The 11,670-nt window shown below is 37.0% G+C and overlaps 1 pseudogene; it reads left to right on the top strand.

Moving 5' to 3' along the window:
- Window positions 1-206: 206 nt before the first annotated feature.
- LOC127981536 (4-galactosyl-N-acetylglucosaminide 3-alpha-L-fucosyltransferase 9-like) lies at window positions 207-779 on the top strand (annotated as a pseudogene).
- The last annotated feature ends 10,891 nt before the right edge of the window (window positions 780-11,670 follow it).

An 11,670-nucleotide genomic window follows, 5' to 3' on the forward strand; every position in this document is an offset into this window, starting at 1 on the left:
CTTTCAGATGAATCCAGTCTGAGTTATATTAAAAATTGTTCTGACCTTTCAAGCTGTTTAATGTTGCTGTGCTTCAGTCCAGAAGAAGTGAAATAAAGCGCATCCATCCATAATAAAAAGTGCCTCACCTGCTCCAGGGGAGGGTGAACAAAGGTGTCCTGTAGCGAATCGGTGAGTTTTGTAAGAAATATATCCATATTCAAAATGTAATAATGACTTTAGCTGTACACGTAAGTAGCTCTGGACGGATGATGTATGAGGTCAGTTTTGAGCGGTGCATGCAGAAGTGGATTTGGTTTCATGTAGAATCTCTGACCAACACTATAAAGATAGCAGGACTGGAAAACCTGTTCAATCTCACTCTCAGCTACAGACACGGTGCAGATATTCTTGTATGGTGTCACTTGACTGTCAGGAAGAAACCAGCTGAGAAGTTTGTAATTCCCAACAAGGACAAACTGGTGTGTTGGTTAAGTAACAACAATCCCTCAACTAGTGTCAGCACAACAAACAAGTTTTACCAGGAATTCAGAAAATACACCCAAGTGACTTTGGGAAGACTTACACAAAGTTTCTGGATTATAAGGACTACTATCCAACATGGCTAGCTGCAAATGTTATCTTGCCTCTGAGAACTTCATCCACAAGAACTACATCACTGAGAAGTTAAATGGACCGTCCCTGTGGTGTTGGGTCCTCCGAGAAGTAACTATGAAAAATGTGCTCACGCCGAGTCCTTCATTCATGTCAATGACTTCTCAGATGCCAGATGTCACTAGCCTGACACTCATAGAAAAGAGAAAACAAATTAAACCAAATAAAGCAAAAATACAGGCTGTAATGCCATGAATTTATACTTCCAAAGGGACAATGTATCCTGGGTAGAGTTCATTTTGTCAGCTAATTTAATTTTAGTTTTAGACCCGTGTTAAAATGTCCTTGTTAGTTATTATTATATTAAGTCAACCTGAAGGAGCGGTCACACTGCACTTTTCGTTCCATTGACTTCCATTCATACGCATGCGAATGCGTCAGACCGAAAACGCATGCTCATGCGAAAAATTTCGTATTTCACTGTGTTCGAAAGTTTAAGTTTGGTGAACTCTGACCTGCGAATTCGCATCACGTGAAGTCGTGTGACCAGTAGATGATCTATACGTCACTGCGTGACCTCTCTGTACAGAAATAAAAAAACGAAGGAAGTGCTAATTTTAGCCTATTTTATATAATACATATTTAAAAGATAATTAAAAAAAGAAGCTGCATGGTTCCCAGTGTCAATGGAAACGGGAACGATAGTACACTTGAATGAGGACAAGTTCTATAATTTTTGTATTGTTTAGTGAGTATATATTTATAGAGAGAGAGAGAGAGAGAGAGAGAGAGTACAACATAATAAGATGCTTTCGACACCGTGGCAAAAGACACAGTAAAAGCACAGAATAATCCATGTTGTAATAACTGAGGGGAAACCGTTATATCTTGCTTCCGCCCATATTCGGAGCGGCGTCTGAAATAATTTTGCATGTTCAAAGGCTAGTGTGACCGCTTCTTTATACGGTTTAGTTTTAGTCGACTAAAAGTCTCAACATTTTAGTCTAGTTTTAGTCCAAGACGCCCCTTATAATCTCCCTCTAGTTGACATCTTCAGAACACAAAACATATAAGAATAAGCATGCGTTAACAACATAACTAGTTTAATGTGAGTTAAACTTGATCAGTTACTGTTAACCTTAAAGCATTTTTAGCATAGATTTAGCCAGCTATCTATAACCATCCAAACATGGTTATAGATAGATGTTACATATGTAACATTACATAGACATCATGCACAGAAAGAAATGTTAAAGGGATAGTTTACCTAAAAATGAAAATTAGCTCATTATTTTCTCACCCTCCAGCCATCCTAGGGGTATATGACTTCCTTCTTTTAGACGAATCCAGTCTGAGTTATATTAAAGGGGTCCTATGATTTTGCTAAAAAGAATTTGGTGTAATGCGATGTGTTTATGTGGTTAAAGGTTAAAAAAAACACATTCTTTTCCACATAATGTACATTATTGTTTCTTTGTGGGAGTGAAAGGTGAACTGATGTAGCTGGTCTCAAGGTCACGGATGTCAATCCCCTTGGGGCAAGAGGTCAAAGGTCAAACAGGAAATCATCAATCAAAAAAGTTGATGCTTCTATTGTAATTAAAAAGAAGGTTAGTTACACTTTACCCCAAATGTGTGGTTTCACCCACTCTGCCCTAATACCATATAAAATATCTTCATATAGATGGGGTAGTGTTGGCGCAGTGGATAAGACATGCCTTTGGTGTGAGAGACCCGGGTTCAAATCCACTCACTATGAGACACCAATGTGTCCCTGAGCAAGACATTAAACCCTTAATTGCTCCAGAGGTGTGCGACCTCTGACATATATAACAATTCTAAGTTGGTAAATGTAATATAGATATTGTCATCACATATACAAATTATACGTGTTGCAAAATGACATATTTACACACAATAACATTAGTAATTCAGCTCAATATAACAGTATTATTCTACATTCACTCTTCCTCCTGCACATGATATGTGAAAAGTGTCATGTCTTAAGTAACTGATAAGAGGAAGTGTGCTGAAGAAGTGTCAAAACAGACTGTTGCATGATGATTAAACTGCTTTTCCAGCTATTCCTGCACAGTTTGACTTGATTTCTTTTGCATGTCTACAAAAGTTCATATTGAGAATGAACAGAGGTTTAACTCTAGTCAATGCTGAACTCTACTGCAGTCAGTCAGAAGAGGGACACAGTCTTGTCTCTCAACGTCTGTCTCAGTGTCACATACACAGAGTATGTTTTCAGTAATATTTCTGAATAACTTTTGTTAATCGATAAACAAGATTTTACCAGTACATCCTCCACAGCAGGTGTATGCAGTGGTGAATCTATGTAATGAAATAAAGGAGTTTGAATCAGTGTCTCAGACATGCAGCATTATTACAGTGGAGAATATTAGTGTATCTCCAGAAATGAACATTAAGAGAATTACTCTGGTGTCATGTGTGAGTTAATGAGGCATGTAATTAAACACTTGTGTCTTTACAGATACAGAGTTTGGTTTATTTCTTTTATTTCAGCAGTCAGATGTGTTTCATTTGCTGAAGCTGTTGGAGCTTCAGCTGCTCAGATTACTGTAGATCTGGTGACTCTTAACTGCAGTTTTACTTCACATTAAAAGCCCTTGATCTCGAGGTGTGTCACTGAATCATGGGTAACATCTCCTCCATCACCACAGCAGTTCAGATGGAAATGGACTTCAGATCAATTTGTTCCAGTAGAAGAATAGGGCAAGTTTTATACATTACACAGTTTAAGTGTTTTGATTAACTATCTTTATGTTGACAGTCACATGAAGAGGATGAAAAGGGGATCTGCTGTAAAAGAGAGTTTTCTCTCGAAATGTGAAGTGAACCACCAACAGCAGGTTTTTGTCAGACCACATCTGCAGTTTCTTCATCACACAACCAGAACCAGACACTCAGTGGTTTCTCAGCTCACTTCCTTTAGTCGCAGTCTCTTCTGAGGAAAACTCTCTTCAGTAAAGTCTTCTTGTCCAGTACACAGTGTCTTTGTCTTAATTTACAAATATATCACAAATGTACACAATTATTCACTTAAATTAACAAATGTAATTCACATGAATGTTACACATAAAATAATTCTGAAAATAAAATTAACTTTTAGCCTGTGATTGTATAGTTATTTTTGTTTGGGTCACTTTTATGCTCATTTACAGATTCATGATTTTGTTAAGGGGGTCAACTAGAAAAGGTTTACATGATTTAATGTTGACTAAATGAATTATTTTTTTCTAATATTCATGAGTTCACACTTACATACAATAAGCTGAAGTATTATAATGCATTTTTGTAGTTTGTAGTAGTTGTCTAGCCAGGAGGCTTTCACCAACATCCGACGGGAGCTCAATACGAAACGGGTATCCTCACTGATGTAAGACAGAAAGGTAGGGTTGTGTAGCTGGGAAGCTCTTGTCGCCATCAGATGGGAGCTCAATATTCACGGCATGAACAGGCTTCTCTGGTAAAAGGATGGAAAGGCCAAGATTGCTTTTAACCGGGAGGGCTCTTGCAGCATTCAACAGGAGTTCAATACTAAGAACAGTTTGGTTGTCTAAAAGGGTTGACGCTATGAAGATTACTTGCATAATTGTTTAACAAATCCAATGAGCTGCTTCTGATAACATGTCAGAAAATCTTGTTGCACTCATTGGATTTGAAAATTAAGCGTACAAAAAATAAATTGAATTTCCTGTGCCAGTGTACCCCAAATAAGTGCCATGAATCAGCGATCTGGTCATTTGTCAAATCATCATATTGTCAGCACGTGAGAACGACGATATTATGGTGCATGGGTGGAGTAAAAGAGAGACTCTTTATTCTTGTCATAGCGTAACTACTTGGCGTTTTAAACCGTGCAGGTGCACGAGAGAGAGCCTATGGAATCATTTATAATAAAAAATAAATAAATTTTATATATATAAACTACTATACTATATAAATACTATTTAAAACAGTGTTGTGGAAATTCTAACTCAATAACACTTTGTAGAGCCGGAAAATGAAAAACCAAACAGAGTTTTGTCTTTGTATTGCTTTAATTCTCTGCAGAAAATGATCTAGTTTACGCACAGCTTGAGTCTGTGTGCAAAGATAACACGCAGACTCACAACCCTTCTTTTATAGCATGTAAAAAGATACATTGAAGGACAGATTAGGACCTTTGTGCTAATCATGTTGCTCAGTCCACATCACCCCATTACACATGCACATCTCATGCACATTACATCGTAGATGCCTGGTTATTCTCAAAAACTGTCCGTCCCTAGTACACAGTTTCCCCTTAAATGTTGTTTTTCAACCTGAAGCAGTTACAGTAGGTAGACATCCAAAATGGCCCTTCTACCGCCGTGTGTACCTGTAAACTGCTAACACTTAGCATTTTTGAATTATGCCTTATGTGTGACCAATTTTTTTTGATTCAGCTGTTTATTCGTGCTGGTGCCTCACGCACATATTCACTGGAAACAACAGCAGTTCACCGTGACATTCGGCTCGAGCAGCAGTCCACTTTGGCATATTGCTCATTATGATTTTTTTTACATCGATACTGAAACACGCGTGAACTACAAAGCCTATTTTACCTCATGAATAATAGTTAAGCTTCAAATGGGCAACATCACGAATATGGAAACTGATTTCTCCTGAGTGAAAGAATGAAAAAGCCCAACATTACCTTCTTTTAATTATTATAATTTTTAAGCCTAAATTATTATATACTGCAATTAAAATTTGTTACTAATTAGTATATACTGAGGAACAGAGCCTGGGCCTAATCTAGGCTATCTAGTTTTTTTTTTTTTCTCATTGCATTTTGCATGACTTTGTGCATCACATTCACTACGCGTGCTCTCTGGCGCAGATCCACCTCCTGAGTTGCTCAGCTGTGGACGATTTAAAAATGTTTTATATAAAGGTTGCTGCCCCATTTTATACAGGAATTGTTCATTTAAAAAAAACGAATTATATTGTTAGTTCTAATTAACACAAGTTCATTTAGGCTATATAACATGCACTGTGACATTTTGACCTTTTTAACTCCTTGAGAATTTAAAGTTAGTTTATTAGTATTTAAATTCAAATTTAAAAAAGGTTTTTAATTGCTTAAATGTTATCTTTTAATTAATAATATGTCATATTGAAGGAAGCTTGTGGAAGTGTACATAAAACTATAAGCGTAAATTAAATTTGCATGCGCAAGATAAGTTTGTGAAGGTGTAAATCGCGTTTCAAGCATAAGAAAAAATTATTTCCAGCATTTTACTGTTACGCATATCTTCTCATTCAAAGAGTTTTCTTTATTTTCATGAATATGAAAATTGTAGATTCACACTGAAGGCATCAAAACTATGAATTAACAGATGTGGAATTATATATGGTATTACATACATAACAAAAAAGTGTGAAACAACTGAAAATATGTCATATTGTAGGTTCTTCAAAGTAGCCACCTTTTGCTTTGATTACTGCTTTGCACACTCTTGGCATTCTCTTGATGAGCTTCAAGAGGTAGTCACCTGAAATGGTCTTCAACAGTCTTGAAGGAGTTCCCCGAGAGATGCTTAGCACTTGTTGGCCCTTTTGCCTTCTGTCTGCGGTCCAGCTCACCCCTAAACCATCTGGATTGGGTTCAGGTCCGGTGACTGTGGAGGCCAGGTCATCTGGCGCAGCACCCCATCACTCTCCTTCTTGGTCAAATAGCCCTTGATGCCTTCAGTGTGACTCTACAATTTTCAGTCATGAAAATAAAGAAAACTCTTTGAATGAGAAGTTGTGTTCAATCTTTTGGTCTGTACTGTACATAAATAGTAATATCTTTTCACACATTGCACATTATACCAGACAAAGAGAAATTAATTCAGACTTTTCATCATAAAAAAGCAACATATATGCTTGATTCTCCTCATCCCCCCTCTCCATATTCTCGCTGGTCTCACTTGAGGGGACGAAGGGTCGAGGAAAGACAGGACCGCCAGGTAAATCCACTTTTTCCCTGACCCTGCTGCTGACCCACTCCTCTTCTCGGTCTCCTTTATCCTCTCTTTTAAATATGTGTCCCTCAGACTTTTCCACTTCTTTCTGCACACTTCCTCTGAATAAACACATCAACTCAATGTGTATATATAGCTCAAATTGAGTAAAGAGCGTTTTTTACAATTTACCAGATTGTCCGACCTCCTCACTCACTTTCTTCCAAGCAAGATCCTTTTTATTTCTGTTTTTATGGAAGTATGAAGGAGTATCATACAGCTCTGGGTATCCACATACAGTGATTACAAGTTTGTACTCCATTGTTGTTTTGGATCTTCCCTCCGCTCGCTACGTCGTAATCACGTCACTACCAGAGCAAGCTCCTGATTGGTTAACGCGGTTAGTTCAGATTTTTCAACTCGCAAGAATCGTGCGTCAAAACGCTCAATTCGTGCCGCAGGTTGTCTACTCGTGTCTTTGCATTGACTTAATATTGAAATCACTCGCGCCAGATGCTCTATTTGCATCTGGTGTGAACGCAGCTTAAGAAATGCACATAACTTCATAAGTACCAAACTTTCATCTGTGAATATTAAATATTTTAAATATTTAAACTATAGTGTTTTTCTTTCATTTTCCTTGACTGAAGCCATCAAATCTAACACATCAGCGAGGCAAAACTGACGTCTATTTGCAAAAATATGCTTTGATGTGCTTGTTTGATAACTTGTGGTTAAAGAGCCACTCAGCGGTCAAAAGCTGCAAATGCACTTTACAGACGCGGTGGTGGTAGAAAGGGCGTTTTGGATGTCTACCTACTGTATCTGTATAAAGCTGCAGAAGTAGTTCCCCATAATCAGATTTTAGTCTCTTTCAATATTGTGTGGAAGTGGAATGGCACACAGTTTGTCTTTAGACCTAATAACTACACATTTCCATTTGAGTGATTGAGGATGGACAGCAAATACATTATTAGACACTATATAAATGTTGAGGATATACTGTATTTAGCTGAACATCTCTAAATGAAAAGTGCACCTCCTGAGATTCAGCCTTTAAATTGTCCGTCTACTTGGTTCTCTAGTTTTAAAACGGTCACCATTGATTACATTTCCAAATTAATTATGACTATGAGTTCCTCTACTTGTACCTTGGATCCTATTCCAACTCATGTTCTCAAAGAGTGTCTGCCAGCTATCAGTCCTCTCATTTTGAACATTGTTAATACTTCCATTACCACTGGACTTGTTCCTCAAGCCCTTAAGGTTGCCTCCATCACACCAGTTCTCAAAAAGGCTGGGTGTGATGTGTCTGATCTGTCTAATTACAGGCCAATATCTAATCTTCCTTTTTTGGGGAAGGTTTTGGAACGTGTTGTTGTGTCACAACTTCATTCACACTTGTCCATGAACGAGCTTTTAGAACCTTTTTAATCTGGGTTTCGTTCTGGACATAGTACTGAGACTGCCTTGGTCCGAGTTATGAACGATCGCCTCGTCTCTGCTGACTCTGGTGCCCTTACTATCTTGGTGCTCTTAGATTTGAGTGCAGCCTTCGACACGGTGTGTCACTCTATACTGCTTGAGAGACTCGAGACCTGGCTTGGTATTTCTGGAACAGTGTTGGAGTGGTTTAAATCTTACCTGACTGATCGTACCCAGTTTGTTATTTTAGAAAATAATAAATCTAACGTTGGACAGGTGTGTCATGGTGTTCCTCAGAGGTCTGTCCTTGGCCCGATACTTTTTAATATTTACATGCTTCCTATAGGGCAGATTATCAGAAAGTATGATCTCGGGTACCACTTCTATGCTGATGATACACAGATTTATATTAGCACAAAAACTATCACAGGTGTATCAGAAACCCTTTCTGACTGTCTCCAGGAAATTAAATTATGGATGTACCAAAATTTTCTTAAATTAAATGGTACAAAGTCCGAGGTTCTTTTAGTTGGTACCCCTGCAGCTACCTGTAATGGTAAAAATTTTAATTTGGAGATTGAAAACAATCTACTGTCTACATCACCACAAGTACGTAACCTTGGAGTAATTTTTGATTCTCACTTGACACTTGAAGCACATATCAAGAGCATTTCAAAATCTGCATTTTTCCATCTAAGGAATATTGCTAGGATCAGGTCCTTTCTTTCATTACCTGATGCTGAAAGGCTTGTCCATGCACTTGTGACCTCTAGGCTTGATTATTGTAATGCCCTTTATCTTGGGCTACCAGCAAAATCTATTAAGCGCCTGCAACATATACAGAATTCAGCTGCTCGTGTTCTTACACATACTCCTTTTCGTCAGCATATCTCTGGGGTGCTTAGGAACCTGCACTGGCTCCCGGTCCATGACCGTATTGATTTTAAAACTCTTATCTTAACGTATAAAGCTGTACATGGAATTGCACCATCATATATGTGTGATTTAATTACATTATATATGCCCTCTCGATCTCTCCGTTCTCTTCTACTTAAACAGCCTTCTTGTAGACTGAAAACAATGGGTGAAAGAGCCTTGTCTGTGTCCGCCCCCAGGTTGTGGAATGCACTTCCTTCAACTGTTTGGAATGCACCAACACTAACAAGTTTCAAGAAACAGTTAAAAACCCATCTTTTTAAGATGTCTGTGTCCTAATTGGTGACACTCAATGTATATTCTATTATACTTCTTGTTGTTTTCTTTTTTAATGTATTTTTAATGTATTTATTTTTGCACTGTACTTGTAGCGCTTTGGGTATAAGAAAAGCGCAATATAAATAAAATGTATTATTATTATTATTAAATGAATTTCTTTTTAACTAAAACAGAATCTCTTTGTGGTGGATGCAGAAATTCCCCAATTCTCACTCTTGAAAGACACCAGGGTCATAATTTAAAAGAATGATCCATCAATTCTTATATATTTACCAAGTGCAGTATGTCTTGTTTGATACCACATAATAGCACATTTTTTCTTGGTGCTACACATTTACCATTGATGTGTCATTAGTATGGACAGTAATGTGTCTTATTAGTCATCATATACGGATACTGTAAGGATGTGCTTGTTTGTTCCCACTTGTATGTAAGTACTATATATTTACCATGTTTGTACATAAGTACAGTACAGGAAATTAGTTTCCATTTATGGACACTACCTGTAAGTGACTGTTATTACCCACGTTTGTCTGTATGTATTATCATACATGTACGACTGTTAAGATCAGCTGTGTTTCTTATTTGTTACCATGTTCATACACTTCAGGTAAGTACCTTGTGTTACCACTCATTTCCTGTAGGTACAAGATATGTACCAGAGAAGTACATGTACTGTAAAAGGAAGTTACATTAAATTGAAACGAAGTTAAATGATTTCATTACATGTATGTAATATGTGTGTGAAAAATAAAGAAACTTGAGCCAATTTGTGTGGAACAGATCAACATTTATGCACCTGTCAAATCTCATTCAGTGTTATCTCATTATTTTTCCTAATGTCTCCATTAGTTCGTTAACACACCTGATTCATCAGCTCTATGATGGAAACTGTGATTAAACTCAACTGGATGTGAATGTCTGTTAATGCTTTTCTTACTCACAATATAAAGGTTAACCAGTTATAAATGAAGCTGGTTGAAGCCCTCTGCATAACTGTGACACAAATACACATGTATTGATTATTTACTCATGTGTCGTTTTTTTTTTTGTTCAAATTTGATTCATAAACATTTATCTGTTGAAACTGCCATTCAATATGAAATATCTTTAAAGGTCCAAAACACTGGTTTCAAGCATGTTTGTATACTGGAAATAATAATTTCAGAAGAATAAATCAAAGTTTTGATTTGTCAGGTAAAATGTTTCATGGATGAAGATGATCAGTTAAAGCAGTCCATGATGCTGCACACATGAACACAAACACATGAAATATCCCTCACACTGCCAGCAAACGGAGAGATTCGGTCTGACTGCGGTGACTCTTGTAGCGATTCAAGAGGATTCATGTTTTCTGACACCTATAAAAAAAAAAACTCCACGAGAACGACCACAAAACACGCTAAGCATCTCAGAACAAAATCTCCAGATGCTCTCCTGAGAACCAGACTGAAAAACCTGATCAGCTGTCTGGACTATTTTCAGTGTCCTTCTGCAGTGAGTTGAAGTTCCTTTTTACACGAATACTTGAAGTATTTGACAGGGTTCTCAAGTCTCACACTTTGGCTGTAAGACTCCTAAGACTTCACACGCTCACACACCACACCGTGTATTTCTCAAGCTGAAAAGGCAATGCCGACCAAGTTGTTCTGCAACATAGATGCGCGATCACACAGAAGTTGATGGATCATTCTCGGTCACTGTACGTTCGTTACTAGGTAACCAACAACATCACACAAACACACGTCGTGATGGAGAGGGTAAGTCGGAAGAAAGCTCGTATAACATTTTTAAGCTAGAACATTTAACATACAGCCCATCGTACACATTATTATTGATGCAGCAAAAACTCTGCAACTACTTTGTAGCCAGACCAGAATCTTTGGCTCAGTTTAACTAGCTAAAGTTATCTGAAACTAAGGGAAATGTTAGTGGGTATGGGAAGGAATTAAGATGTATCTCTTCATTTTATTTTAAATGATATATTATACTGTATTAATAATATTTCTAGTTACATTAAGACTACATGTATTAAAGCAAAGTGCTCTGGGTAATATTTTATATCCTGTCAAAATATACATTGATTAATCATTGCCATTGCATTTGTATTTTTCAAAGATGTCATCAAAATGTGCAACAAACACTTACAACACAAAACACATTTCATAAACTGGAGTGTGTACTCTTGTGCACACACAAACACACACACACACCTTAATATGGTAATATGTACATTTGTTCCCAATGTCCCACCACACAATAAATCATTATACCATTTCGACTAGACACATTCAAAATGAAAAAATATTTGTTTTTCCAAACTATTTAGAGCAATGTTATGTTTTTGTAATTTTTGTATGTGTAATTTTGAAATATAACGTTAAAGTTAATATAGTTAGCAATTAATATATTTAACTATAGTTGTAAATTCAAT

The sequence above is a fragment of the Carassius gibelio genome, chromosome A4 (genome assembly GCF_023724105.1).
Source record: "Carassius gibelio isolate Cgi1373 ecotype wild population from Czech Republic chromosome A4, carGib1.2-hapl.c, whole genome shotgun sequence".
NCBI lineage: Eukaryota > Metazoa > Chordata > Actinopteri > Cypriniformes > Cyprinidae > Carassius > Carassius gibelio.